A 26,091-nucleotide genomic window follows, 5' to 3' on the forward strand; every position below is an offset into this window, starting at 1 on the left:
CAGTGGTGCAGCAGGGAGGGATTCAAATTCCTGGGGCATTGGAACCAGTTCTGGGGGAGGTGGGACCAGTACAAACCGGACGGTCTGCACCTGGGCAGGACCGGAACCAATGTCCTCGGGGGAGTGTTTGCTAGTGCTGTTGGGGAGGAGTTAAACTAATATGGCAGGGGGATGGGAACCAATGCAGGGAGACAGAGGGAAACAAAATGGAGACAAAAGCAAAAGACAGAAAGGAGATGAGTAAAAGTGGAGGGCAGAGAAACCCAAGGCAAAAAACAAAAAGAGCCACTGTACAGCAAAATTCTAAATGGTCAAAGTGTAATAAAAAGGCAAGCATGAAAGCCCGGTGCCTCAATGCAATGAGTATTCGGAATCAGGAGAGGGCTCTGAGCTAGTTAGAATGGGTGAGAGCTCAGATGAACAGGATCCCAAGAAAGAATGCAAAAGGCAGGAGGCAACAGAGCAGAGTAGCACTGGGGTAAGTGTAAACCACAAGGTGATAGGAAGGGACAATATGTATGAATATAAAGGGGCTGCAGGAGGGGTCAAAACTAAAAATCATGGTTTAAAAACTAGTATTAAAACACTCGACCTAAACGCAGCATTCGAAATAAAGTAAATGAGTTGACGGCACAAATCATTACAAATGGTTATGATTTGGAGGCCATTACAGAAACATGGTTGCAGGGGGGCCAAGACTGGGAATTAAACATACAGGGGTATCTGACAATTCGGAAAGATAGACAAGAAGGGAAAGGAGGTGGGGTAGCTCTGTTAATAAAGGATGATATCAGGGCAGTTGTGAGAGACGATATTGGTTCTAATGAACAAAATGTTGAATCATTGTGGATGGAGATTAGAGATAGTAAGGGGAAAAAGTCACTGGTGGGCGTAGTTTCTAGGCCCCCAAATAATAACTTCATGGTGGGGCGGGCAATAATCAAGAGAACAATGGAGGCATGTGAAAAAGGAACGGCAGTAATCATGGGGGATTTTAACCTACATATCGATTGGTCAAATCAAATCGGATGGGGGTAGCCTTGAGGAGGAATTCATAGAATGCATACAGGATTGTTTCTTAGAACAGTATGTAACAGAACCTACAAGGGAGCAAGCTATCTTAGATCTGGTCCTGTGTAATGAGACAGGAATAATAAACGATCTCCTAGTAAAAGATCCTCTCGGAATGAGTGATCACAGTATGGTTGAATTTGTAATACAGATTGAGGGTGAAGAAGTAGTGTCTCAAACGAGCGTACTATGCTTAAACAAAGGGGACTACAGTGGGATGAGGGCAGAATTGGCTAAAGTAGACTGGAAACACAGACTAAACGGTGGCACAATTGAGGAACAGTGTAGGACTTTTAAGGAGCTCTTTCATAGTGCGCAACAAAAATATATGCCAGTGAAAAAGAAGGGCGGTAAGAGAAGGGATAACCAGCCGTGGATAACCAAGGAAATAAAGGAGAGTATCAAATTAAAAACCAATGCCTATAAGGTGGCCAAGGTTAGTGGAAAACTAGAAGATTGGGAAAATTTAAACGACAGCAAAGAATGACTAAGAAAGCAATAAAGAAAGGGAAGATAGAATACGAAAGTAAACTTGTGCAAAACATAAAAACAGATAGTAAAAGCTTTTACCGATATATAAAACGGAAAAGAGTGACTAAAGTAAATGTTGGTCCCTTAGAAGATGAGAAGGGGGATTTTAATAATGGGAAATGTGGAAATGGCTGAGACCTTAAACAATTATTTGGCTTCGGTCTTCACAGTGGAAGACACAAAAACCATGCCAAAAATTGCTGGTCACAGGAATGTGGGAAGGGAGGACCTTGAGATAATCACTATCACTAGGGGGGTAGTGCTGGACAGGCTAATGGGACGCAAGGTAGACAAGTCCCCATGTCTGGATGAAATGCATCCCATGGTATTAAAAGAGATGGCGGAAGTTATAGCAGATGCATTCGTTATAATCTACCAAAATTCTCTGGACTCTGGGTAGGTACCAGCGGACTGAAAGCAGCTAATGTAACGCCTTTGTTTAAAAAAGGGGGCAGACAAAAGGCAGGTAACTATAGGCCGGTTAGTTTAACATCTGTAGTGGGGAAATGCTTGAAGCTATCATTAAGGAAGAAATAGCGGGACATCTAGATAGGAATAGTGCAATCAAGCAGACGCAACATGGATTCATGAAGGGGAATCATGTTTAACTAATTTACTGCAATTCTTTGAGGATATAACGAGCATGGTGGATAGAGGTGTACCGATGGATGTGGTGTATTTAGATTTCCAAAAGGCATTCGATAAGGTGCCACACAAAAGGTTACTGCAGAAGATAAAGGTACGCGGAGTCAGAGGAAATGTATTAGCATGGATAGAGAATTGGCTGGCTAACAGAAAGCAGAGAGTCGGGATAAATGGGTCCTTTTCGGGTTGGAAATCGGTGGTTAGTGGTGTGCCACAGGGATCGGTGCTGGGACCACAACTGTTTACAATATACATAGATGACCTGGAAGAGGGGACAGAGTGTAGTGTAACAAAATTTGCAGATGACACAAAGATTAATGGGAAAGCGGGTTGTGTAGAGGACACAGAGAGGCTGCAAAGAGATTTAGATAGGTTAAGCGAATGGGCTAAGGTTTGGCAGGTGGAATACAATGTCAGAAAATGTGAGGTCATCCACCTTGGGAAAAAAAACAGTAAAAGGGAATATTATTTGAATGGGGAGAAATTACAACATGCTGCGGTGCAGAGGGACCTGGGGGTCCTTGTGCATGAAACTCTTTTAGAGTCTACCTGCAAAAACATAAAACATTAAACTGTGCCACCCAACCTGGGTGACACACCAGACATTTACAAGGCCCTTTTTTCCTTTTTTTTTTTGTGTTTTTCATTTTTTTGGGGGGTTTTTTTGGGGCGCTAAAATCACATTTTTCCAGTGCCCCCTATAAAAGGGAAGGGGACACTAAAAGCACCGGCAATTAAAACAAATTAAACTTTAAAACGTAAAATCAAATTAAAATTTGGTTGCCGGGCGTGATGATGCACTCCAGTCCCTCCGGTGCCCACCTCTCGCGGAAGGCCGCGAGCATACCGGTGGACACCGCGTGCTCCATCTCCAAGGACACCCTGGACCGGATGTAAGAGCGGAAGAGAGGCAGGCAGTCAGGTTGTCCTTGTGCATGAATCCCAAAAAGTTAGTTTGCAGGTGCAGCAGATAATCAGGAAGGTGAATGGAATGTTGGCCTTCATTGCGAGAGGGATGGAGTACAAAAGCAGGGAGGTCCTGCTGCAACTGTATAGGTTATTAGTGAGGCCGCACCTGGTGTACTGCGTTCAGTTTTGGTCACCTTACTTAAGGAAGGATATACAAGCTTTGGAGGGGGTACAGAGACTATTCACTAGGCTGATTCCGGAGATGAGGGGGTTACCTTATGATGATAGATTGAGTAGACTGGGTCTTTACTCATTGGAGTTCAGAAGGATGAGGGGTGATCTTATAGAAACATTTAAAATAATGAAAGATAGAGGCAGAGAGGTTGTTTCCACTGGTCAGGGAGACTAGAACTAGGGGGCACAGCCTAAAAATACAGGGGAGCCAATTTAAAACCGAGTTGAGAAGGAATTTCTTCTCCCAGAGGGTTGTGAATCTGTGGAATTCTCTGCCCAAGGAAGCAGTTGAGGCTAGCTCATTGAATGTATTCAAATCACAGATAGATAGATTTTTAACCAATAAGGGAATTAAGGGTTACGGGGAGCGGGCGGATAAGTGGAGCTGAGTCCACGGCCAGATCAGCCATGATCTTGTTGAATGGCGGAGCAGGCTCGAGGGGCTAGATGGCCTACTCCTGTTCCTAATTCTTATGTTCTTATGTTCTTATGTACTGGCTCTGTGGAACTTTCTGCAACTCTAGCAGCTTTCTAAAATTCCTTCAAGGTCCTTAGGTGACAGAGAATGTTGGGGCAAGTGGAGAACGCCTTCATTCTTATCTAAAGGCTTCTGCTCACAAAACTTGCTCATGGGGTCTCTACTGACAGTCACCCTCACGCTTGATTATCTTTGGGAAAGGAGTAGAGGCAGCAAAGAGGAGGAGAAGATACGCACAGGGAGAGAAGGAGAAAGACAAGGAGGGCATGCAGCAGAAAGCTTTACCCACCTAGCGTCTTCAGAGAGCACATCTCTTACCTCCACTTAAGCGAGGAGCAGTGTATTAGGAGGGTCTGCTTCAGCAAGGAGTTAGTCACAGAACTCTGCCACTTACTTCCACCAGACCTGCAGCCACAGAGCAATGTGCGCATGGCTCCCTCAGTAGTCCTCAAGGTCACCATGGCCGTCAATATCTTCACCAGTGGATCCTTCCAGTCTGCAGCAGGAGACATAGCTAACATAAGAACATAAGAAATAGGAGCAGGAGTAGGCCATTTAGCCACTCATGCTTGCTCTTCCATTCTACCTCAACTCCACTTTCCTCCACTATCATCATATCCCTTGATTCCCTTAATATCCATGAATCTATCGATCTATGGCTTGAATATACTAACATAAGAACATAAGAAATAGGAGCAGGAGTAGGTCAAAGGTAAAAAAATGGATGAGGTCCTACGAAACGAATTTAAGGAGCTAGGAGCTAAATTAAAAAGTAGGACCTCAAAAGTAGTAATCTCGGGATTGCTACCAGTGCCACGTGCTAGTCAGAGTAGGAATCGCAGGATAGCGCAGATGAATACGTGGCTTGAGCAGTGGTGCAGCAGGGAGGGATTCAGATTCCTGGGGCATTGGAACCGGTTCTGGGGGAGGTGGGACCAGTACAAACCGGACGGTCTGCGCCTGGGCAGGACCGGAACCAATGTCCTCGGGGGAGTGTTTGCTAGTGCTGTTGGGGAGGAGTTAAATTAATATGGCAGGGGGATGGGAACCAATGCAGGGAGACAGAAGGAGACAAAAGGGAGGCAGAGGCAGGAGACGGAAGGGAGATGGGGGGGGGGTGGGGGGCGGAGAGGCCCGGGGCGGGGAACAGGAAGGGCCACTGTGCGGCAGAATTCTAAAAGGACAAAGGGTGTTAAAAAAACAAGCCTGAAGGCTTTGTGTCTTAATGCAAGGAGTATCCGCAATAAAGTGGATGAATTAACTGTGCAAATAGATGTTAACAAATATGATGTGATTGGGATTACGGAGACGTGGCTCCAGGATGATCAGGGCTGCGAACTCAACATCCAGGGGTATTCAACATTCATGAAGGATAGAATAAAAGGAAAAGGAGGTAGGGTAGCATTGATGGTTAAAGAGGCGATTAATGCAATAGTTAGGAAAGACATTAGCTTGGATGATGTGGAATCTATATGGGTAGAGCTGCAGAACACCAAAGGGCAAAAAACGTTAGTGGGAGTTGTGTACAGACCTCCAAACAGTAGTAGTGATGTTGGGGAGGGCATCAAACAGGAAATTAGGGATGCATGCAATAAAGATGCAGCAGTTATAATGGGTGACTTTAATATGCACATAGATTGGGCTAGCCAAACTGGAAGCAATACGGTGGAGGAGGATTTCCTGGAGTGCATAAGGGATGGCTTTCTAGACCAATATGTCGAGGAACCAACTAGGGGGGAGGTGATCTTAGACTGGGTGTTGTGTAATGAGAGAGGACGAATTAGCAATCTCATTGTGCGAGGCCCCTTGGAGAAGAGTGACCATAATATGGTGGAATTCTGCATTAGGATGGAGAATGATGCAGTTAATTCAGAGACCATGGTCCAGAACTTAAAGAAGGGTAACTTTGAAGGTATGAGGCGTGAATTGGCTAGGATAGATTGGCGAATGATACTTAAGGGGTTGACTGTGGATGGGCAATGGCAGACATTTAGAGACTGCATGGATGAATTACAACAATTGTACATTCCTGTCTGGCGTAAAAATAAAAAAGGGAAGGTGGCTCAACCGTGGCTATCTAGGGAAATCAGGGATAATATTAAAGCCAAGGAAGTGGCACACAAATTGGCCAGAAATAGCAGCGAACCTGGGGACTGGGAGAAATTTAGAACTCAGCAGTGGAGGACAAAGGGTTTGATTAGGGCAGGGAAAATGGAGTACGAGAAGAAGCTTGCAGGGAACATTAAGGCGGATTGTAAAAGTTTCTATGGGTATGTAAAGAGAAAAAGGTTAGTAAAGACAAACGTAGGTCCCCTGCAGTCAGAATCAGGGGAAGTCATAACGGGGAACAAAGAAATGGCAGACCAATTGAACAAGTACTTTGGTTCGGTATTCACTAAGGAGGACACAAACAACCTTCCGGATATAAAAGGGGTCAGAGGGTCTAGTAAGGAGGAGGAACTGAGGGAAATCTTTATTAGTCGGGAAATTGTGTTGGGGAAATTGATGGGATTGAAGGCCGATAAATCCCCAGGGCCTGATGGACTGCATCCCAGAGTACTTAAGGAGGTGGCCTTGGAAATAGCGGATGCATTGACAGTCATTTTCCAACATTCCATTGACTCTGGATCAGTTCCTATGGAGTGGAGGGTAGCCAATGTAACCCCACTTTTTAAAAAAGGAGGGAGAGAGAAAACAGGGAATTATAGACCGGTCAGCCTGACCTCAGTAGTGGGTAAAATGATGGAATCAATTATTAAGGATGTCATAGCAGCGAATTTGGAAAATGGTGACATGATAGGTCCAAGTCAGCATGGATTTGTGAAGGGGAAATCATGCTTGACAAATCTTCTGGAATTTTTTGAGGATGTTTCCAGTAAAGTGGACAAAGGAGAACCAGTTGATGTGGTATATTTGGACTTTCAGAAGGCTTTTGACAAGGTCCCACACAAGAGATTAATGTGCAAAGTTAAAGCACATGGGATTGGGGGTAGTGTGCTGACGTGGATTGAGAACTGGTTGTCAGACAGGAAGCAAAGAGTAGGAGTAAATGGGTACTTTTCAGAATGGCAGGCAGTGACTAGTGGGGTACCGCAAGGTTCTGTGCTGGGGCCCCAGCTGTTTACACTGTACATTAATGATTTGGACGAGGGGATTAAATGTAGTATCTCCAAATTTGCGGATGACACTAAGTTGGGTGGCAGTGTGAGCTGCGAGGAGGATGCTATGAGGCTGCAGAGTGACTTGGATAGGTTAGGTGAGTGGGCAAATGCATGGCAGATGAAGTATAATGTGGATAAATGTGAGGTTATCCACTTTGGTGGTAAAAACAGAGTGACAGACTATTATCTGAATGGTGACAGATTAGGAAAAGGGAAGGTGCAATGAGACCTGGGTGTCATGGTACATCAGTCATTGAAAGTTGGCATGCAGGTACAGCAGGCGGTTAAGAAAGCAAATGGCATGTTGGCCTTCATAGCGAGGGGATTTGAGTACAGGGGCAGGGAGGTGTTGCTACAGTTATACAGGGCCTTGGTGAGGCCACACCTGGAGTATTGTGTACAATTTTGGTCTCCTAACTTGAGGAAGGACATTCTTGCTATTGAGGGAGTGCAGCGAAGATTCACCAGACTGATTCCCGGAGTGGTGGGACTGACCTATCAAGAAAGACTGGATCAACTGGGCTTGTATTCACTGGAGTTCAGAAGAATGAGAGGGGACCTCATAGAAACGTTTAAAATTCTGACGGGTTTAGACAGGTTAGATGCAGGAAGAATGTTCCCAATGTTGGGGAAGTCCAGAACCAGGGGTCACAGTCTAAGGATAAGGGGTAAGCCATTTAGGACCGAGATGAGGAGAGACTTCTTCACCCAGAGAGAGGTGAACCTGTGGAATTCTCTGCCACAGAAAGTGGTTGGGGCCAATTCACTAAATATATTCAAAAGGGAGTTAGATGAAGTCCTTACTACTCGGGGGATCAAGGGGTATGGCGAGAAAGCAGGAAGGGGGTACTGAAGTTTCATGTTCAGCCATGAACTCATTGAATGGCGGTGCAGGCTAGAAGGGCTGAATGGCCTGCTCCTGCACCTATTTTCTATGTTTCTATGTTTCTATATGGCTACCTGCGCCTGCTCCGCCATTCAATAAGATCATGGCTGATCATTGACCTCAACTCCACTTTCCGACCCGATCTCCATACTCAATGACCCAGCTTCCACAGCTCTCTGAGGCAGCGAATTCCACAGATCCACAACCCTCTGAGAGAAGAAATTTCTCCTCATCTCAGTTTTAAATGGGCGGCCCCTTATTCTAAGATTCTGCCCTCTAGTTCTAGTTTCCCCTATCAGCGGAAACATCCTCTCTGCATCCACCTTGTCAAGCCCCCTCATAATCTTATACGTTTCGATAAGATCACCTCTCATTCTTCTGAATTCCAATGAGTAGAGGCCCAACCTACTCATAAGTCAACACTCTCAACTCTGGAATCAACCTTGTGATCCTTCTCTGAACTGCTTCCAAAGCAAGTATATCCTTTCTTAAATATGGAAACCAAAACTGCACGCAGTATTGCAGGTGTGGCCTCACCAATACCCTGTATAAGTGTAGCAAGACTTCCCTGCTTTTATACTCCATCCCCTTTGTAATAAAGGCCAAGATTCCATTGGCCTTTCTGATCACTTGCTGTACCTGCATACTAACCTTTTGAGTTTCATGCACCAGGACCCCCAGGTCCTGCTGTACTGCAGCACTTTGCAATTTTTCTCCATTTAAATAATAACTTGCTGTTTGAGTTTTTTTCTGCCAAAGTGCATAATTTCACACTTTCCAACATTATGCTCCATCTGCCAAATTTTTGCTCACTCACTTAGCCTGTCTATGTCCTTTTGCAGGTTTTTTGCGTTCTCCTCACACATTGCTTTTCCTCCCATCTTTGTATCATCAGCAAAATTGGCTACGTTACACTCAGTCCCTTCTTCCAAGTCATTAATATAGATTGTAAATAGTTGGGGTCCCACCACTGATCCCTGCGGCACCCCACTAGTTACTGATTGCCAACCTGAGAATGATCCATTTATGCCGACTCTCTGTTTTCTGTTAGTTAGCCAATCCTCTATCCATGCTAATATATTACCCCCAACCCTGTGAACTTTTATCTTGTGCGCTAACCTTTTATGTGGCACCTTGTTAAATGCCTTCTGGAAGTCCAAATACACCACATCCACTGGTTCCCCTTTATCCACCCTGTTCATTACATCCTCAAAGAATTCCAGCAAATTTGTCAAACATGACTTCCCTTTCATAAATCCATGCTGACTCTGCCTGACTGAATTAAGTTTTTCCAAATGTCCTGCTACTGCTTCTTTAATAATGGACTCCAACATTTTCCCAACCACAGATGTCTGCCTCCTTTTTTAAATAGGGGTGTTACATTTGCAGTTTTCCAATCTGCTTGGACCTCCCCAGAATGCAGGGAATGTTGGTAAATTACAACCTATTCATCCACTATCCCTGCTGCTACTTCTCTTAAGACCCTAGGATGCAAGCCATCAGTCGCTGTTGAAAAAAAGTATTAACATGTTCACTTACCTTTTTTCAGGTTCTTCATACTCACCATCGGGAACAGACCAGCCTCCAGCCAGCAGTCCATTCCCATTCTGCTGTGGAGTCCTGCCGACTCCCGCCCACAGGAAACTGGGAGCTTGGCGGGCGGGAGCTCAGTTGCGCCACTCAGCCATCTGCTGACGTCAGCGGGTGGATCCCAGCGGCTCTCCCCTGCTGCCCACTCCAGGCCACCCCGAAAGTGGCACTGGGCAGATCTTCAGGAGGAATGTCGGTGGGAATGGGCGGCTGTCGGCGGCAGTGGGTGGTGAGGTGCTGAAAATCAGCCCTATAGATTGTGAATAGGTGAGGCCCAAGCATTGACCCTTGCGGTATCCCACTAGTTACAGTCTGCTAACCGGAAAATGACCCATTTATAACAACTCTCTGTTTTCTGTTAGTTAGCCAATCCTCTATCCATGCTAATATATTACCCCCAACTCCGTGAACTTTTATCGTGTTCAGTAACCTTTTATGTGACATCTTATTGAATGCCTTCTGAAAATCCAAATACACCACATCCACTGATTTCCCTTTATCTATGCTGCTAGTTACAACCTCAAAAAAATCTATCAGATTTGACATACATGATTTCCCTTTCATAAATCTGTGTTGACTCTGCCCAATCTTATTATTTTCTAAGTGCCCTGTTACCATGTCCTTAATAATAGATTCTAGCATTTTCCCTACTACTGATGTCAGGCTAACTGGTCTGTAGTTCCCCATTTTCCCTCTCCCTCCTTTCTTAAATAGCAGGTTTACATTTGCTGCCTTCCAATCCGCAGGAACCGTTCTGGAATCTATGGAATTTTGAAAGATGACAACCAATGCATTCACTATCTCTATACCCTATCTTTCAAAACCCGAGGATGTAGGCTATCAGGTCCAGCGTTTTTTTTAAATCAGATTTCAGTCTTCTTCATTTCTCCAGTACTATTTTTTTTACTAAAATTAATTTCTTTCAGTTCCTCTTTCTCGCTCGACCCTTGGTTCTCCACTATTTCTGGGAGGTTTTTGGTCTTCTTCTGTGAAGACAGACACAAAGTATTTGTTTAATTTCTCTGCCATTTCCTTATTCCCCATTATAATTTCTCCTGTCTCAGCCTGTAGGGGACCTACATTTACTTTTGCTAATCTTTTCCTTTTTACATACCTATAGAAGCTTTTACCGTCTGTTTTTAAGTCTCTCGCTAGTTTATTCTCATATTCTATTTTCCCTTTCTTTAGCAATTTCTTGGTCCTCTTTTGCTGAATTCTAAAATCCTCCCAATCCTCAGGCTTACCGATCTTTTTGGCAACATTATAAGCCTCTTCCTTTGATCTCATACTACCTTTAACTTCTCTCATTAGCCATGGTTGGACCAATTTTCCTGTGGCGTTTTTGTGCCTTAAAGGAATGTATATTTGTTATAAATGATGTTGTAATTTTTAAAATGCTAGCCATTGCTCGTCTACCGTCATAACTTTTAATGTAGTTTCCAAATCTATCTTAGCCAACTCGCCCTTCATACCTACGTAGTTTGCTTTGTTTAAATTTAAGACTCTAATTTTCGATTGAACTGAATCACTTTCAAACTTAATATAAAATTCTATTATATTTTGGTCACTCTTAACATCGCCCAGTTCGCCATCCATTGCTGCATCTGGGATGTCACAGAGGCGCTCTACTCCAGCAGTTGGGACTATGTTGTCTTCTCTCTGAACAGAGAGAAGCTGAAGGATCACGCATGTGGCTATGCCAAGATAGCGGGCTTGCCCCTGGTGCAGGGTGCCAGTGACTGCACACAGCTGGAGGACAGATTGCTGGACTACTGCGACACCCTGCAAGCCCCATTTGAGATTGGTAAACCCAGCCACAATGGCAGCAGTCTGAGCGTGGGTGGCAGCAAGATGAGACTGCATGAGAACAGTCTGTTCCTGTGTGGCAGTAAGCTGAGATTGCAGGAGAGCAGTCTGAGCTTCCATTGCAGCACTAAGATGTTGGGTCGCTTCCACCTGTGCTGCAATGGCAGCCATGACATCGCACACAGCATCATGGCTGGGTCAACAAGGACTCTCCTGGAGCTGTCCATCATTTCCATCCTGGAAATCATGGGCTCCAAGCTCTGCACAAAACCCCGTCTAATGTTGGAGCCGGACTCCTCCATGCTCTTTGGCATTGCCAAGAGGCTCTCTGCAGGCTTGCCATTGCATCTAGCAATTCGGTGTTCCTGCCCATCACCCTTCTTCTGAAGGCCACCTCATCGAGGGCCCCATCTGAGTCATGTGCAGCAGAACTCACGCGTGGACACATCCTCTGGAGAACTAACCCCTCAGTTACCCTTTACCCCTGGCCTTGCTGCAGCCCACTCATGCCTGGTGCCTCACCCTGTGCAGATGCCGTATCTACACTACCCTCAAAATTCCAGTGCCAGTTTATGAGCTGGTGTCTGTGTGTCAGATGCAGTGGCACTCTGCCTTCTTCCTCTCAGTTGCTCTCCTCCATGGCTTTAGCCAGCAGTTCTTGGTTATCTGAAAACAGAAAGGCACAAGAGTCAGGTTGTGCTCAGGGGAGGGGTGGGGGGAAGTAAGATATCCATGCAACAGTAGTTTGTAAGTGAGAAGAGACTGTAGGATGAGTGGGAAGTGGCATGTGAGAACGATTAGGAATGAGCATATTGTTATTGTCCACAGGGGCTTCAAGTTCGCCCGTTGCCATGGCCTTAGTGACTTCCCCTCCAATGATGTTGAGCACACTCTCCTCCAGTTGGCTCAAGGCCTCTATTAAGACTTGCCCCCCACCAGTCTGCTGTTAGCCTATATGTTACTCCAGACCCAAAGCAATGTGGTTGATGCTTAACTGCCCTCTGAAATGACCTAGCAAGCCACTCAGTTGTAACAAACCACTACGATAAGCCGTAAGAAGAATAAAACCAGACGGACCAACTGGTATTGACCTAGATACCAGCTTCGGACATAAAAATAGCACACCCAGCTCAGTCGATCCTGCATAGTCCTCCTCACTAACATCTGGGGGCATGTGCCAAAATTTGGAAAGCTTTCGTACAGACTGGTCAAGCAACATAGTCATATTCACAGAATCATACCTTTCAGCCGATTTCCCAGACTCCTCCATCACCATCCCTAGGTATGTCCTGTCCCATCGAGTCCTGAATGACATAGTTGCCAGACTGGCCTGCAGCAGGTGGTGAGAGAACCAACATGAGGAAAAAACATACTTGACCTTTGTGGTGTTTGCAGGCACTTTAGTAATGACTCCACGAGGTAAGATATAGCACTTGAACTGTTGTGACCTTAGTCCATTTGTTGCAGATCCGGAATGAGGTTACAGTAAGGTGGGTGCTCCCTTTTATACCTGGTTACTTGCGATGTACAGGTGACCACTAGGTCTCCACCTGTTACACCCTCTGGTGGTACAGGCATATTGTATACAGTGTAAAAATACATTCATTAGTCTTATGTAACTGTACATTGAGTGTACAGGGTATGTACATACACAACATCACTCCCCCTAAGTCTTGTGCCACTGGCCTTTGCACTGTGTGCTCTGGCCCTCGACTTGAGTGCCCAAAGCCCTTGCACTTTGTTTGTGCTTGGGAATGGCTCTCTCCCTGTGGACCCCCAAGTCCTTATTGCCACAACATTGGGAAATGGTCAGCAGTGGACGGTTGGAGGTTTAAGTGGGGGTATGTTTAGGTTCGGGGTGTGATCCATGGCTACATACCCCATTTCCCCCCCCATACATAGACCATGTGTGTGGCTCGACGGTTGCATTTACATACATGTACAAAAAAAGATAGGATTAGTTACACGACTGTTTGGGCTTAGCAGTGGTGGAACAAGTACGTTTTACAGGTAAGGTACATACATGGTATTACAGTCTTGCCCCTGGGGTGTAGATGCAGGTGGGTGAGGACACTAGTTCCAGAGTAACCGGACTGTGTCCAGGTTGTCTAATGGCGGCGCTGCGCCCCCTGCCAGCTGGGTGGGCTCGGATTGCTCCCTTGGCTGGGTCTCAGGGCCTTTGCCATTGCCTAGTGATGGGCAGAGCCACAGGAATGTGTAGCCTCCCTGTCCTCCTTTGAGGGCTGTAGGGTCTCCCTGCTGCCCTTCAGCGGTAGTGGGAGCCTGGTCATCCCAGGTCCCCTCGGGAGAGCTGGAGGGTGCTGGCCTCTTGCCCCCTGTGCTGGCCCTGGTGGCCAGAGGGGTAGGGCCGATCTGGGGCAGGGTACCAGTAGTAGTGCTTGTGCCGTCCGTTGATTGCTGGCCTTGCAGTGGGTAAGCTCCCACTGTATATGACCACACTCCCTGGGGCATCACCTTGGTCCTGAAGGCACAGGCTACATGATTGGGTAGCCCGCTGGGCCTGGGTGCTTCAAAAGGGAGATTACCATTGGTTTTGTCGGCGAGCATCTTGAACCCGGCATCACACATTACTCCATCGTTTACATTCATGATACATTGGCTCTGATTGCTTTCAGGTACGAGTTCACATTTGTCAATTACTTCTTTACGCTCAATTACATATTTTCCCTGTATATTACCAGCATCGCTGTACAATGTTACATTTAGATACTTATGTTCATCAATTACACCTTTTCTGCATATCCTACTGGCATCGCTGTTCAACGGTACAGTTAAATACTTGCATTTGTTAATTACATTTCTCACATTAGTATCACCAGCATCTCTGTACAAAAAGTGGAACTGTCCCTTTAATTGTTCTGGGTTGCCGGTCTCCTTTAAGAGGGCCTTGCAATCTTTACCCCAATCCAGTTCGCTGCTCGGCATCACGTGTTGCTCCCTCAATGCTGCCCCTCGTGCTCTGGTCGCGGCCATCTTGATTTCAGGCACTTTGCCTCGTGGTGCGGGCGCCATCTTTTCACTCTTCTCGAGGTAGGCTGCGGTGATCCTTCTCTCCCCAGGGTCTGCCACTGAAGCTGGTGAAATACCTTCTGCGTCGATCTGCTCCCTTCTGAGTCCTGCCATGGCCCGGAAGGTGTGCTCTGTCCGTTCGGGTTGGATCATCTCGCCGTTGGGTAGTGCGGTCTGTGTCGTCGCCGCGCAGTTGAGCTGGACAGTAGGATCTTCAGGTGCTGCGATCGACCCAAATTTGGGGCTGCCTAGGACATCGATCGCCAGGGCCTGGAGACTTTCCCAGCTCCAACAAATTTGGATTTGCTTCATCCAACTTCTTCCTAGCAGCGTTGGACCATCACCAGCAACAATCCGCAAAGGTAGCTTGTGCATCGACCTGCTAGGTGTCATAGGACACCTGCACCTCCACGCTGCCAATGACTGGGATGGTGTCATTTGTGTAAGTGAGCAGCTTCACCTGGATTGGTAGCATTTTAGGTTGTTCGATAGGGTTGTCCCAGAGTTTCTCGAAGGCCGCCTTGTTCATCAGCGATTGGCTCGCCCCTGTGTCGAACTCCATCGAGACTGGAGCACCGTTGATTTCAACTTCTATCTTCAATGGGGAACTCTCGGTGGAGCAGGAAACATGCTGTAGACCTCTTCCTGGAGCTGAACTGCTCCCTGGACTTTCTCTTCGTCTTCATCAGCGCTGGAGCCCAGGTGATCGGCCAACTCTTCAGCGACTCGGTGAGTAAAATTTATTTTACACATTCGCTGTAGATGGCCTTTAGCGTTATAGCCCTTGCAAGTATAGTCTCTGTTTCTGCATTGGTGGGCTCTGTGATTTCCTCCACAGTGCCAGCATGGGGCTGGCCGGTTGGCCCCCAGCGGCGGACTCAGGGTTGCGGGGCTCGGGGTCACAGTCTTGCCTCTGAAAGGTGTAATTCGGCTCACTGTACTTGCCGTGTTGGAGTCCTGGGGTTGAGTCATCATCCTTCTGGAATCACAGGCCAAGACCATGAACGCTTGGCTCATGCTAATTGCTTTCTGCAGGGTGACGGTGGTGTCCACAGAGAGCAGCCTGTGGAGCAGGCCTTCATGGCCCATTCCAATAACAAAGATGTCCCTCAGTGCGTCGATGAGGTGGTCGCCAAATTCACACGGTGCAGCCAATCGCCTCTGTAAGGGGTGGTTTGCAGGGGGTCAGCTTTCCCTTCTGACCTTATATGAGCGGTTCCGAATCGCTCCCACACTCTTGGTTCTGGACACTGGAATTATGAAGGGACTGTGACAGACTTGGACAGACAATCGGTTTCAAGGTAGGAAGCAGGTATGGCTTTATTGTGTTTAAAAAGAAGTAAAAGGCACACCTTTAATAACACACACAGACCAATACACACTGAAGGGTACAACACATTGAATAAAATGTCAAATTACAGCCTGTGGGGAAAAAAATACAGCTTAAACTCTAAATGGGGTAAAGAGGAGAATGCAGATACATTTACACAAGTTATCCTAGCCTCCCCCCTCCCAATTCCCCTAACTAACTAAGTTATAACTCTGAGGGCTCAGGGGCTATGCTCACCAATCCCTTTAGACAGTTGCCGGTGAATCACGGTTTCGGGGTTTGCTGCACTTGGCCTTCTAGGCGAGCCATACCCTGGACGGAAGAGAGGACTTCGGACTGCGTAGTCTTCGGTTGGGGTGCGTCCGTTGATGCGGTAAGTTGCGTTTTGGATGTTTGGGGTAAGTACCCACTTTCTTTGGTTAGGAATAGTTTTAGCTAGTCCCTTTTGGTAATTTCTCACCCGTTGGGTCATTCAGAAGTAGATTGTAGAGTGGAAGTAAAGGTTGATTCTTTGGTTTTTGCTGAGTTGGTTTCGGTTGGTCATTTCGCTGGTTGTGGTGGCCCGGGTTGTCAATTGGTTGCTGAAAACCTTCCGTTTCGTGGGCCTCGTGCTCGGTCGGTTCCTGATGAGTTCTGGTAGTTTCCTTCACTATTCCATTTCTTCACTGTTGAGCAAGCAGGCTGCTAGTGTCTGTCTGTGTTCCTTTCGAGTCTGTGCGAGTTCCAGTCTCAGTGTTCTGCTAGCTTTGAGTTCTGCTAGTCTTCCTGTGTTCTGCTAGTCTTTCCTTGTAAAACTGGGGGATAGATATATCCCCCAAAAAAAGCTCAGTTATCTCCCATCAAAGCTCTTGGGCTCTGTTTAAACTATCTGTCCATTGATGTTCAAATGTCTCCTTTGTCAGTAGTAACTCGATTAGGGTGTGAGAATGTGCTATCACTGGTTTTGCATTGTTTTAGGATTGTCCAGTTTCTTGACCATGATTTCCATTGTGCTTGATTGGGTAACTCGATTATCTCTTAGAGGGTGAATAGTTCCCCCAGACAGTCTGGGGTCTTTAATACACAAATTTGCTTCAGACTTTGGCTCCACCTCCTGTATTTGGTAACTCTTTTTCACAGCCAAAATGTTGTAGAATCTTAAAATTGATATGCTCCTTCCCATAGATGTTTAGGGGATCTCAAGCTTCTGTAATTTAGGTCCATTTTGAATTCCCTTTCTTATGAGTCCAAACACTGGGGGGGGGGGGGGGTCTCCATGAATGCATCCCCTTTTATCCCCCGCAGGCTTCGTCTGCCCCTTTAAACTCATTTTAAAAGCCCAGAAAGGGATTTTTCTCCTCTGTAGGGGAAAGGTACCTGGAATCTTTGCGAGATATTGGTAAATTCTACACCTCAGATCTGTGGCGTATTTTGCGATTTCTTGGCCTTCGGGCCGCTGGTGTGTGTAGAACTGGTGTCTGGCTGTTAGGATGCTCTCTTTTGGCTTAAGCTATTTCTGTATCAGGGTTACGAGCTCCGCAAATGTTTTCGTTGTCATCTTCTCTGGGGCTAGCAAGTCCCTGACTAGGCCATGAATGGTGGGCCCATAACTGCTGAGCAGGATGGCTCGGCGCTTATCAGCCAGCGAGGTCGGTGTGTTTCCAGCCAGGTCGTTCGCGATGAAGTAGTGTTCTAGCTTTTCCACAAAGACATCCCAATCTTCTCCATCAGCGAATTGTTGAAAGTTGCTAAGGTTAGCCATTTTTCGCGTGGAATTCATATTCTCGTCGCCAATTGTGGTGTTTGCTGGAACTTTAGTAATGACTCCATGAGGTAAGGTATTTCACTTGAACTGTTGTGACCTTAGTTCATTTATTGCAGCTCCTGAATGAGGTTACAGTAAGGTGGGCTCTCTGTTATACCTGGTTATCTGCAGTGTACAGGTGACCTCTAGGTCTCCACCTGTTGCACCCTCTGGTGGTACAAGCATATTGTATACAGTGTAAAGATACATTCATTGGTCTTATGTAACTATACATTGCGTGTACAGGATATATACATACATAACAACCTTGCCATCACAAATTTACCAGTCGCAGATGCATCTGTCCATGACAGCATTGGTAGCAGTGACCACCACATGGACCTTGTGGAGACGAAGTCCTGTCTTCACACTGAGGATACAATCCATTGTGTTGCGTGGCACTACCTCCGTGCTAAATGGGATAGATTCAGAATAGATCTAGCAGCTCAAAACTGGGCATCCATGAGGCTCTGTGGGCCATCAGCAGCAGCAGAATTATACTCCACCACAATCTGCAACCTCATGACCCATCATATCCCTCACTCTACCATTGCCATCAAGCCAGGGGACCAACCCTGGTTCAATGAGGAGTGAAGAAGAGCATGCCAGGATCAGCACCAGGTGCACCGAAAAATGAGGTGCCAATCTGGGAATCTGCAACACAGGACTACCTACATGCCAAACAGTGGAGCAGCATGCTATAGACAGAGCTAAGCGATTCCACAGCCAAGGGATCAGATCAAAGCTCTGCAGACCTGTCACATCCAGTCGTGAATGTTGGTGGACAATTAAACAACTAATGGGAGGACGAGGCTCCATGAATATCCCTATCCTCAATGATGGCAGAGCACCCCCACACGATTGCAAAAGACAAAAGACAAGGCTAAAGCGTTTGCAACCATCTTCAGCCAGAAGTGCCATGGATGATCCATGTCGACCTCCTCCTGAGGTCCCCACTATCACAGAAGCCAGTCTTCAGCCAATTCAATTTACTCCAAGTGATGTCAAGAAGCAGCTGAGCGCACTGCATAAAGCAAAGGCTATGGGCCTCGACAACATCCTGGCTGCCGTGCTAAAGACTTGTGCTCCAGAACTAGCTGCACCTCCAGCCAAGCTGTTCCAGTACAGCTACAACACTGGCATCTATTCAACAATGTGGAAAACTGCCCAGATATGTCCTGCCCACAAAAAGCAGGACAAATCCAAACGGCCAATTACCGCCCCATCAGTCTACTCTCAATCATCACCAAAGTGATGGAAGGTGTTGTCGACCGTGGTATCAAGTGGCACTTACTCACCAATAACCTGCTCACCAATGCTCAGTTTAGGTTCCGCCAGGACCGCTCGGCTCCAGATCTCTTTACAGCCTTGGTCCAAACATGGACAAAAGAGCTGAATTCCAGAGATGAGGTGAGAGTGACTGCCCGAGATGAGATGAGAGCGACTGCCCTTGACATCAAGACAGCATTTGACTGAGTGTGGCATCAAGGAGCCCCAGTCAAATTGAAGTCAATAGGAATCAGGGGGATAACACTCCACTGGCTGGAGTCATACTTAGCACAAAGGAAGGCGGCTGTAGTTGTAGGTGCCAGCTATGGCTCAGTGGGTAGCACACTCGCCTGAGTCAGAAGGTTGTGGGTTCAAGTCCCACTCCAGGGGCTTGAATACATAAATCTAGGCTGACACTTTATTGCAGTGCTAAGGGAATGCAGCACTGTTGGAGGTGCCGTATTTCGGATGAGACGTTAAACTGAGGCCCTGTCTGCTCTCTCAGGTGGATGTAAAAGATCCCATGGCACTATTTCTAAGAGGAGCAGAGGAGTTATCCCCGGTATCCTGGCCAATATTTATCCCTCAATCAACATGACAAAAAAAGATGATTTGGTCATTATCACATTGCTGTTTGTGGAAGCTTGCTGTGCACAAATTCGCTGCTATGTTTCCCACATTAAACCAGTGACTGCACTCCAAAATACTGTAAAGTGCTTTGAGACATCCGGTGGTTGTGAAAGGTGCTATATAAATGTAAGTCTTCCTTTCTTTGTTGGAGGTCAATCATCTCAGCCCCAGGATATCGCTGCAAGAGTTCCTCAGGGAAGTGTCCTAGGCCCAACCATCTTCAGTTGCTTCATCAATGTCCTTCCGTCCATCATAAGGTCAGAAGTGAGGATGTTAGCTGATGATTGTACAGTGTTCAGTGCCATTCGCAACTCCTCAGATAATAAAGCAGTCCATGCCCGCAAGCAACAAGATCTGGATGACATTCAGGCTTGGGCTGATAAATGGCAAGTAACATTCATGCCACATAAGTGTCACGCAATGACGAACTCCAACAAGCGAGAGTCTAACCACCGCCTCTTGACATTCAACAGCATCACCAACGGCGAATCCCCATCCATCAACATCCTGGGGGTCACCATTGACCAAAAATTTAACTGGACCAGCCACATAAATACTGTGGCAGCAAGAGCAGGTCAGAAGCAGGGTATTCTATAGCAAGTGTCTCACCTCTTGACTTCCCAAAGCCTTTTCACCATCTACAAGGCACAAGTCAGGAGTGTGATGCAATACACTTACCTGGATGAGTGCAGGTCCAACAACAGACAAGAAGCTCCACACCATCCAGGACAAAGCTGCCCGCTTGATTGGAACCCCATCCACCACCATAAACATTCAGATGGAGAGGAACAGCGAGACTTGGAGTGCATGCCCACAGATCCCTAAAGGTAGCAGGACAGGTAGATAAGGTGGTTAGTTAATATCGTTCCACCTAGTGGACTACTGTGGTAATGCAGCCATTGCTGTAAATGCAATAAAGACATCAGGTGACAGGTCACCTGACAAGTTCCTGAGTTAACAGCCATCTTGTAAAATGTGTGTTGTGATGTTGTAAAGAATATATCACATTGGCGATGAAGGATCGGATAATCGGATTCCTAGCTGAAATTTTTGTTGGTGGATGAATCCAGGTCCTTTGTTTGCAGAATAGCTAAACATCCAAGGTAAATTACAAGCACACTTGGATGAACTGAAGAGTCCAGGTGGCTGCACCTATGTGAATAATAGGGCGCTTGGGGGAGTTTCAACATGACCGAGAGACTTTCAGAGCATATGTAGAGTGGCCAGAAATGTTTTTCACCACAAATTGTATCATCAAAGTCCTCGATGATGAAAACTGTAACCGGGTGGTGTTAGAAAGAAAATGGGCTATTTTCATGACTGAAGCAGGCCCTGATGTGTATTAAACTCTGAAAAATGTGCTTGTTTCCGTCAAGCCAAAGATTACATCACTGAAGCAAGTTCAAACAGCACTACAGTCCTGAGCACCTGGATATTGCTGAAAGTTATCGTCTTGGAACACAAGATCATTTAACTGACGAGAGTATCAGTGAGTACATTGTAGCATTAAAGAAGCTATTTATTCACTGTCATTTTAGAAACTTTCAGGACCAAACATTGCATGACCGCTTTGTTTGTGGGATGAAAAATGAAGCAATCAGAAGTTGTTGATAACTCCTAACTTGACTTTTGATTTAGCTTGTCATACTGCAATGTCGATGGACATGGCCGATCAATATTCCTGAGAATTTTGTACCATTTCCAGTTGTCAGACAACCAAGGTGAATCGCCTGCAGTTAAAAGTAAAAGACAGTTGGGCCCCAGGTCTCAGCAACTGGCAATGGGAACAGAGCATTGAAGTCGTGCAATCGGTGTTTGGGACAACACATTGCTCAAAGTTGTCCATATCTGAAGGCAGAGTGTTTCTTCTGCATGAAAACTTGACATCTTGCGAAGGAATGCTGACTGAAGAGTAAATCAACTTTCAAGGCTATAAGTAGAAATCCCCACAGGCTACATAGCATGGAAGAAAAGCAACAGGATGAAGAGGTACACATCATCAGGAGCACGAGGGTATCTAACAGTGATTCAAAATGTATCGTCATTCAAGTAGATGTTGCAGGAACCACGATACCCATGGAAATCGACACTGGTGCATCCGTGAGTGTAGCACCGGAATCGCTATATCTCGACAAATTGCGTGATTTCCCATTGGAGAAATCCAAGGTAGAGCTGCAAGGGTACTCAGCAGAGAACATTCCCATGGTAGGTCATGTTCACCGTACTAGTGAAATACAAGGATCAATTTCAGAGCTTGTCTCTCTCAGTAGTGGCAGGAGACAAGCCTGCCTTACAAGGTAGAAATTGGTTGGAATCACTGAAGCTGGATTGGAATGAGATTTTTCATGTTGAAACATGATTTGCATCGAAGGATGGTGTCATCAAGAAGTATCCGAAGCTGTTCTGCGAAACGGGCAGTCCGATCCAAGGCTTCAAGGTGAGTGTCAGGGTACAGAAGGATGCTAGACCAGTTTACTGCAAGCCACGTCCCGTACAATATGAACTCAAGGATAGAGCTGAGCAAGAACTCAAAAGACTAGAGACTGAGAACATTGTCTTTAAGATAGATCTATGTAATTGGGCTACACCCATTGTTGTTGTGCCTAAGTCAGATGATAAGGTAAGGTTGCGTAGTGATTATAAAGTAACTGTAAATCAAGTTCGAGAAGGTAATCTCCCCAATACATTGCCAAATGTAGAAGAATTGTTCACAACACTGACAGTTGGCCAGATCTTCTCAGAGTTAGATGTGACAAATGCCTACTTACAACTGGAGCTAGATGAGGAGTCCAAGTCATACTTGACTATAAATACTCATAGAAACATAGAAATCCACAGCGCAGAAGGAGGCCATTTTGGCCCATTGTGTCCGCGCTGGCCAACAAAGAGCCACACGGACCTCGGTCAGCAGCCCTGAAGGTTACATATAAACCTATGAACACTGAACAATGGCGGAAAGGTAAAGAACACCCTACTCAACCAGTCCGCCGTGTCATCTTTTAGTGTCATCTTTTAGTGTCATCTTCTTAATCATACTCCCTATATTCAAATCTAGATCATTGACATACAACACAAAAAGCAAGGAACCCAGTACTATATAATAAGAACATAAGAAATAGGAGCAGGAGAAGGCCATACAGCCCCTCGAGCCTGTTCAGCCATTTAATATGATCATGGCTGATCTGATCATGGACTCAGGTCCACTTCCCTGCCCGCTCTCCATAACCCCTTATTCCCTAATCATTCAAGAAACTGTCTATTTCTGTCTTAAAGTTATTCAATGTCCCAACTTCCACAGCTCTCTGAGGCAGCAAATTCCACAGATCCACAACCCTCTGAGAGAAGAAATTTCCTCCTCATCTCAGTTTTAAATGGGCGGCCCCTTATTCTAAGATTATGCCCTCTAGTTCTAGTCTCCCCTATCAGTGGAAACATCCTCACTGCATCCACCTTGTCAAGCCCCCTCATAATCTTCTACATTTCGATAAGCTCACCTCTCATTCTTCTGAATTCCAATGAGTAGAGGCCCAACCTACTCAACCTTTCCTCATAAGTCAAGCCCCTCATCTCTGGAATCAACCTTGTGAACCTTCTCTGAACTGCCTCCAAAGCAAGTATATCCTTTTGTAAATATGGAAACCAAAACTGTACGCAATATTCCAGATGTGGCCTCACCAATACCCTGTACAACTGTAGCAAGACTTCCCTGCTTTTATACTCCATTCCCTTTGCAATAAAGGCCAAGGTTCCATTGGCCTTCCTGATCACTTGCTGTACCTGCATACTAACCTTTTGTGTTTCATGCACAAGTGCCCCCAGGTCCCGCTGTACTGAAGTACTTTGCAATCTTTCCCTGCGGGACCCCATTGGAAACATCCTTCCAGTCACAAAAACATCCATCAAACATTACCCTTTGCTTCCTAAGCCAATTTTGAATCCAACTTGCCACTTTGCCCTGGAACCCATGGGCTTTAAACTTCGTGACCAGTCTACCATGTGGGACCTTATCAAAAGCTTTGCTAAAGTCCATATAAACTACATTGTATGCACTACCCTCATCGAACCTCCTGGTTACCTCCTCAAAAAATTCAATCAGGTTAGTCAAACACAATCTTGCCTTAACAAATCCGTGCTGACTGTCCCTAATTAACCCTTGTTGTTCCAAATGTAGATTTATCCTGCCTTTCAGGATTTTTTCCAATAATTTTCCCACCACTGAGGTTAGGCTGACAGGCCTGTAATTACTCAGCCTATCCCTTTCTCCCTTCTTAAACAAGGGTACCGCATTAGCAGTCCTCCAATCCTCCGGCACCATGCCCAAATCCAAAGAGGACTGGAAAATGATGGTCAAGGCCTCTGCCATTTCCTCGTTTGCTTCGCTCATCAGGCTGGGATGCATTTCATCTGGGCCTGGGGACTTACCTACTTTCAAATCTGCTAAACTCCTTAATAACTCCTCTCTCACTATTTTTATTTCATCCAGAATTTCACAGTCTTCCTTAATAGCTGTATGTGCATTGCCCCTTTCCTTTGTGAAAACAGACGCAAAGTATTCATTCAGAACCAAACCAATATCTTCCACCTCCACACAAAAATTACCCTCAAGGTCTCTAATAGACCCTACCCTTTCTTTAGTTATCCTCTTGCTCTTAATATATTTCTAGAACATCTTTGGGTTTTCCTTAATTTTACGAGCCAAGAATTTTTCATACTCTCTTAGCATTCCTAATATCCTTTTTTATTTTACCTCTTAACTTTCTATATTCCTCCAAAGATTCTATAGTATTTAGCCGTCGGTTTATGACATAAGCTTCCCTTTTTTCCTTTATCCTCCACTGTAAGTCCCTAGACATCCAGGGGGCTCTCGACTTGTTAGTCCCACCCTTTTTCTTTAAGGGCACATGTTTGGCCTGAGCCTTCCAGATCTCCTCCTTGAATGCCTCCCACTGTTTCGACACTGATTTACCCACAAGAAGCTGTTTCCAGTCCATTGTGGCCAAATCACTCCTCAACTTAGCAAAGTTAGCTTTTCCCCAATTTAGGACTTCTATTTCAGGTCTATCCTTTTCTTTATCCATAACTAACTTGAATCTGACTGAATTATGGTCACTGGCACCCAAGTGCTCTCCCACTAATACCTCTTCAACCTGCCCAGCTTCATTCCCCAAAACTAAATCCAAAACCGCCCCCTCTCATGTTGGGCTTGTTACATATTGACTAAAAAAGTTCTCTTAAATGCATTTTAAGAATTCCCCTACTATTACTGCCCTATGGTTTTTGGACTTCACAGCAACTTGCCTACATATTTGCTCCTCTACCTCCCTCCCACTGTTTGGGGGTCTATAATACACGCCCAGCAGTATGATCGCCCCTTTTTTATTTTTCAATTCGACCCATATGGCCTTATTTGATGATCCCTCTAACATATCATCCCTCGTCACCACTGTAATAGTTTCTTTAATCAATACCGCACTCCCCCCCGCCCCGCCCTTTTTACCCCCCTCTCTATCTTGTCTAAAAATCCTGTAACCAAGAATATTGATCTGCCAAACCTGCCCCTCTTTCAGCCATGTCTCTGTAATGGCTACAATGTCATACTCCCAAGCTCTTAGCTCATCCGCCTTATTCGCTATACTCCTTGCATTAAAGTATATACCATTTAACACAGGAAAACCTCTTTGATTATGACTTACTAACCATTGTTTCCTCTGTCTTACAGATTCGCTTTCTCAATTTTTGCTATCCAATTTCTGCTTTACTTCCTTCGCTATTGAAATTGTTGTCAGGTTCCCATCCCCCTGCCAAGCTAATTTAAACCTTCCCCAATGGCACTAGCAAAACTCCCCGCGAGGATATTGGTCCCGGTGCTGTTGAGGTGCAACCCATCCGGTTTGTACAGGTCCCTTCTCCCTCAGAAGCGATCCCAATGCCTCAAGAATTTAAAGCCCTCCCTCCTACACCAACTCTCCAGCCATGCGTTCATCCTCTCTATCCTTCTATTCTTGTACTCATTAGCATGTGGTACCGGTAGTAACCCAGAGATTACTGCCTTTGTGGTCCTACCCTTTAATTTTCTTCCTAGCTCCTTAAATTCTGCCTGTAGGACTTCATCCCTCTTTCTATCTATGTCGTTGGTCCCGCTATGGACCAGGACCTCTAGCTGTTTACACTCTCCCCCCAGAATGCCCTGCGTCCGCTCTGTGACATCCTTGATCCTGGCACCAGGGAGGCACAAAACTATTCTGGAGTCACGTCTGCGGCCGCAGAAATGCCTGTCTGTTCTCCTAACTTTAGAATCCCCTATCACCAGAGCTCTTTTATTCTTCGTCCCTCCCCCCTGTGCAGCTGAGCCATCTGTGGTGCCTTGGAATTAGCTCTGGCTGCACTCCCCAGAGGCTCATCTAGGCCTATATCAATTTTAATAGGCTACCATTTGGAGTGTCTTCTGCCCCGCCATATTTCAACGAGTGATGAACCAGATTTTGCAAGGCATTGAAGGGGTAGTATGTTATTTAGCTGACATACTAATTTCAGCAACAAACAGGCAAATCCATAATCACATATTGAATGAAGTGCTCAAACAGCTAGAGCAGCACAGAGTATGAGTGACTGCTCACAAGTGTGAGTTATTTCAAAACTCAGTGGAGTACTTCGGACACAGAGAAGACAAAGATGGTTTACATCCAACCAAGGGAAGGCTGGATGCAATCAGAAATGCACCCAGTCCCAAGAATGTCA

This window comes from Pristiophorus japonicus, chromosome 8 (assembly GCF_044704955.1).
Source record: "Pristiophorus japonicus isolate sPriJap1 chromosome 8, sPriJap1.hap1, whole genome shotgun sequence".
In the NCBI taxonomy this organism is placed as follows: domain Eukaryota; kingdom Metazoa; phylum Chordata; class Chondrichthyes; family Pristiophoridae; genus Pristiophorus; species Pristiophorus japonicus.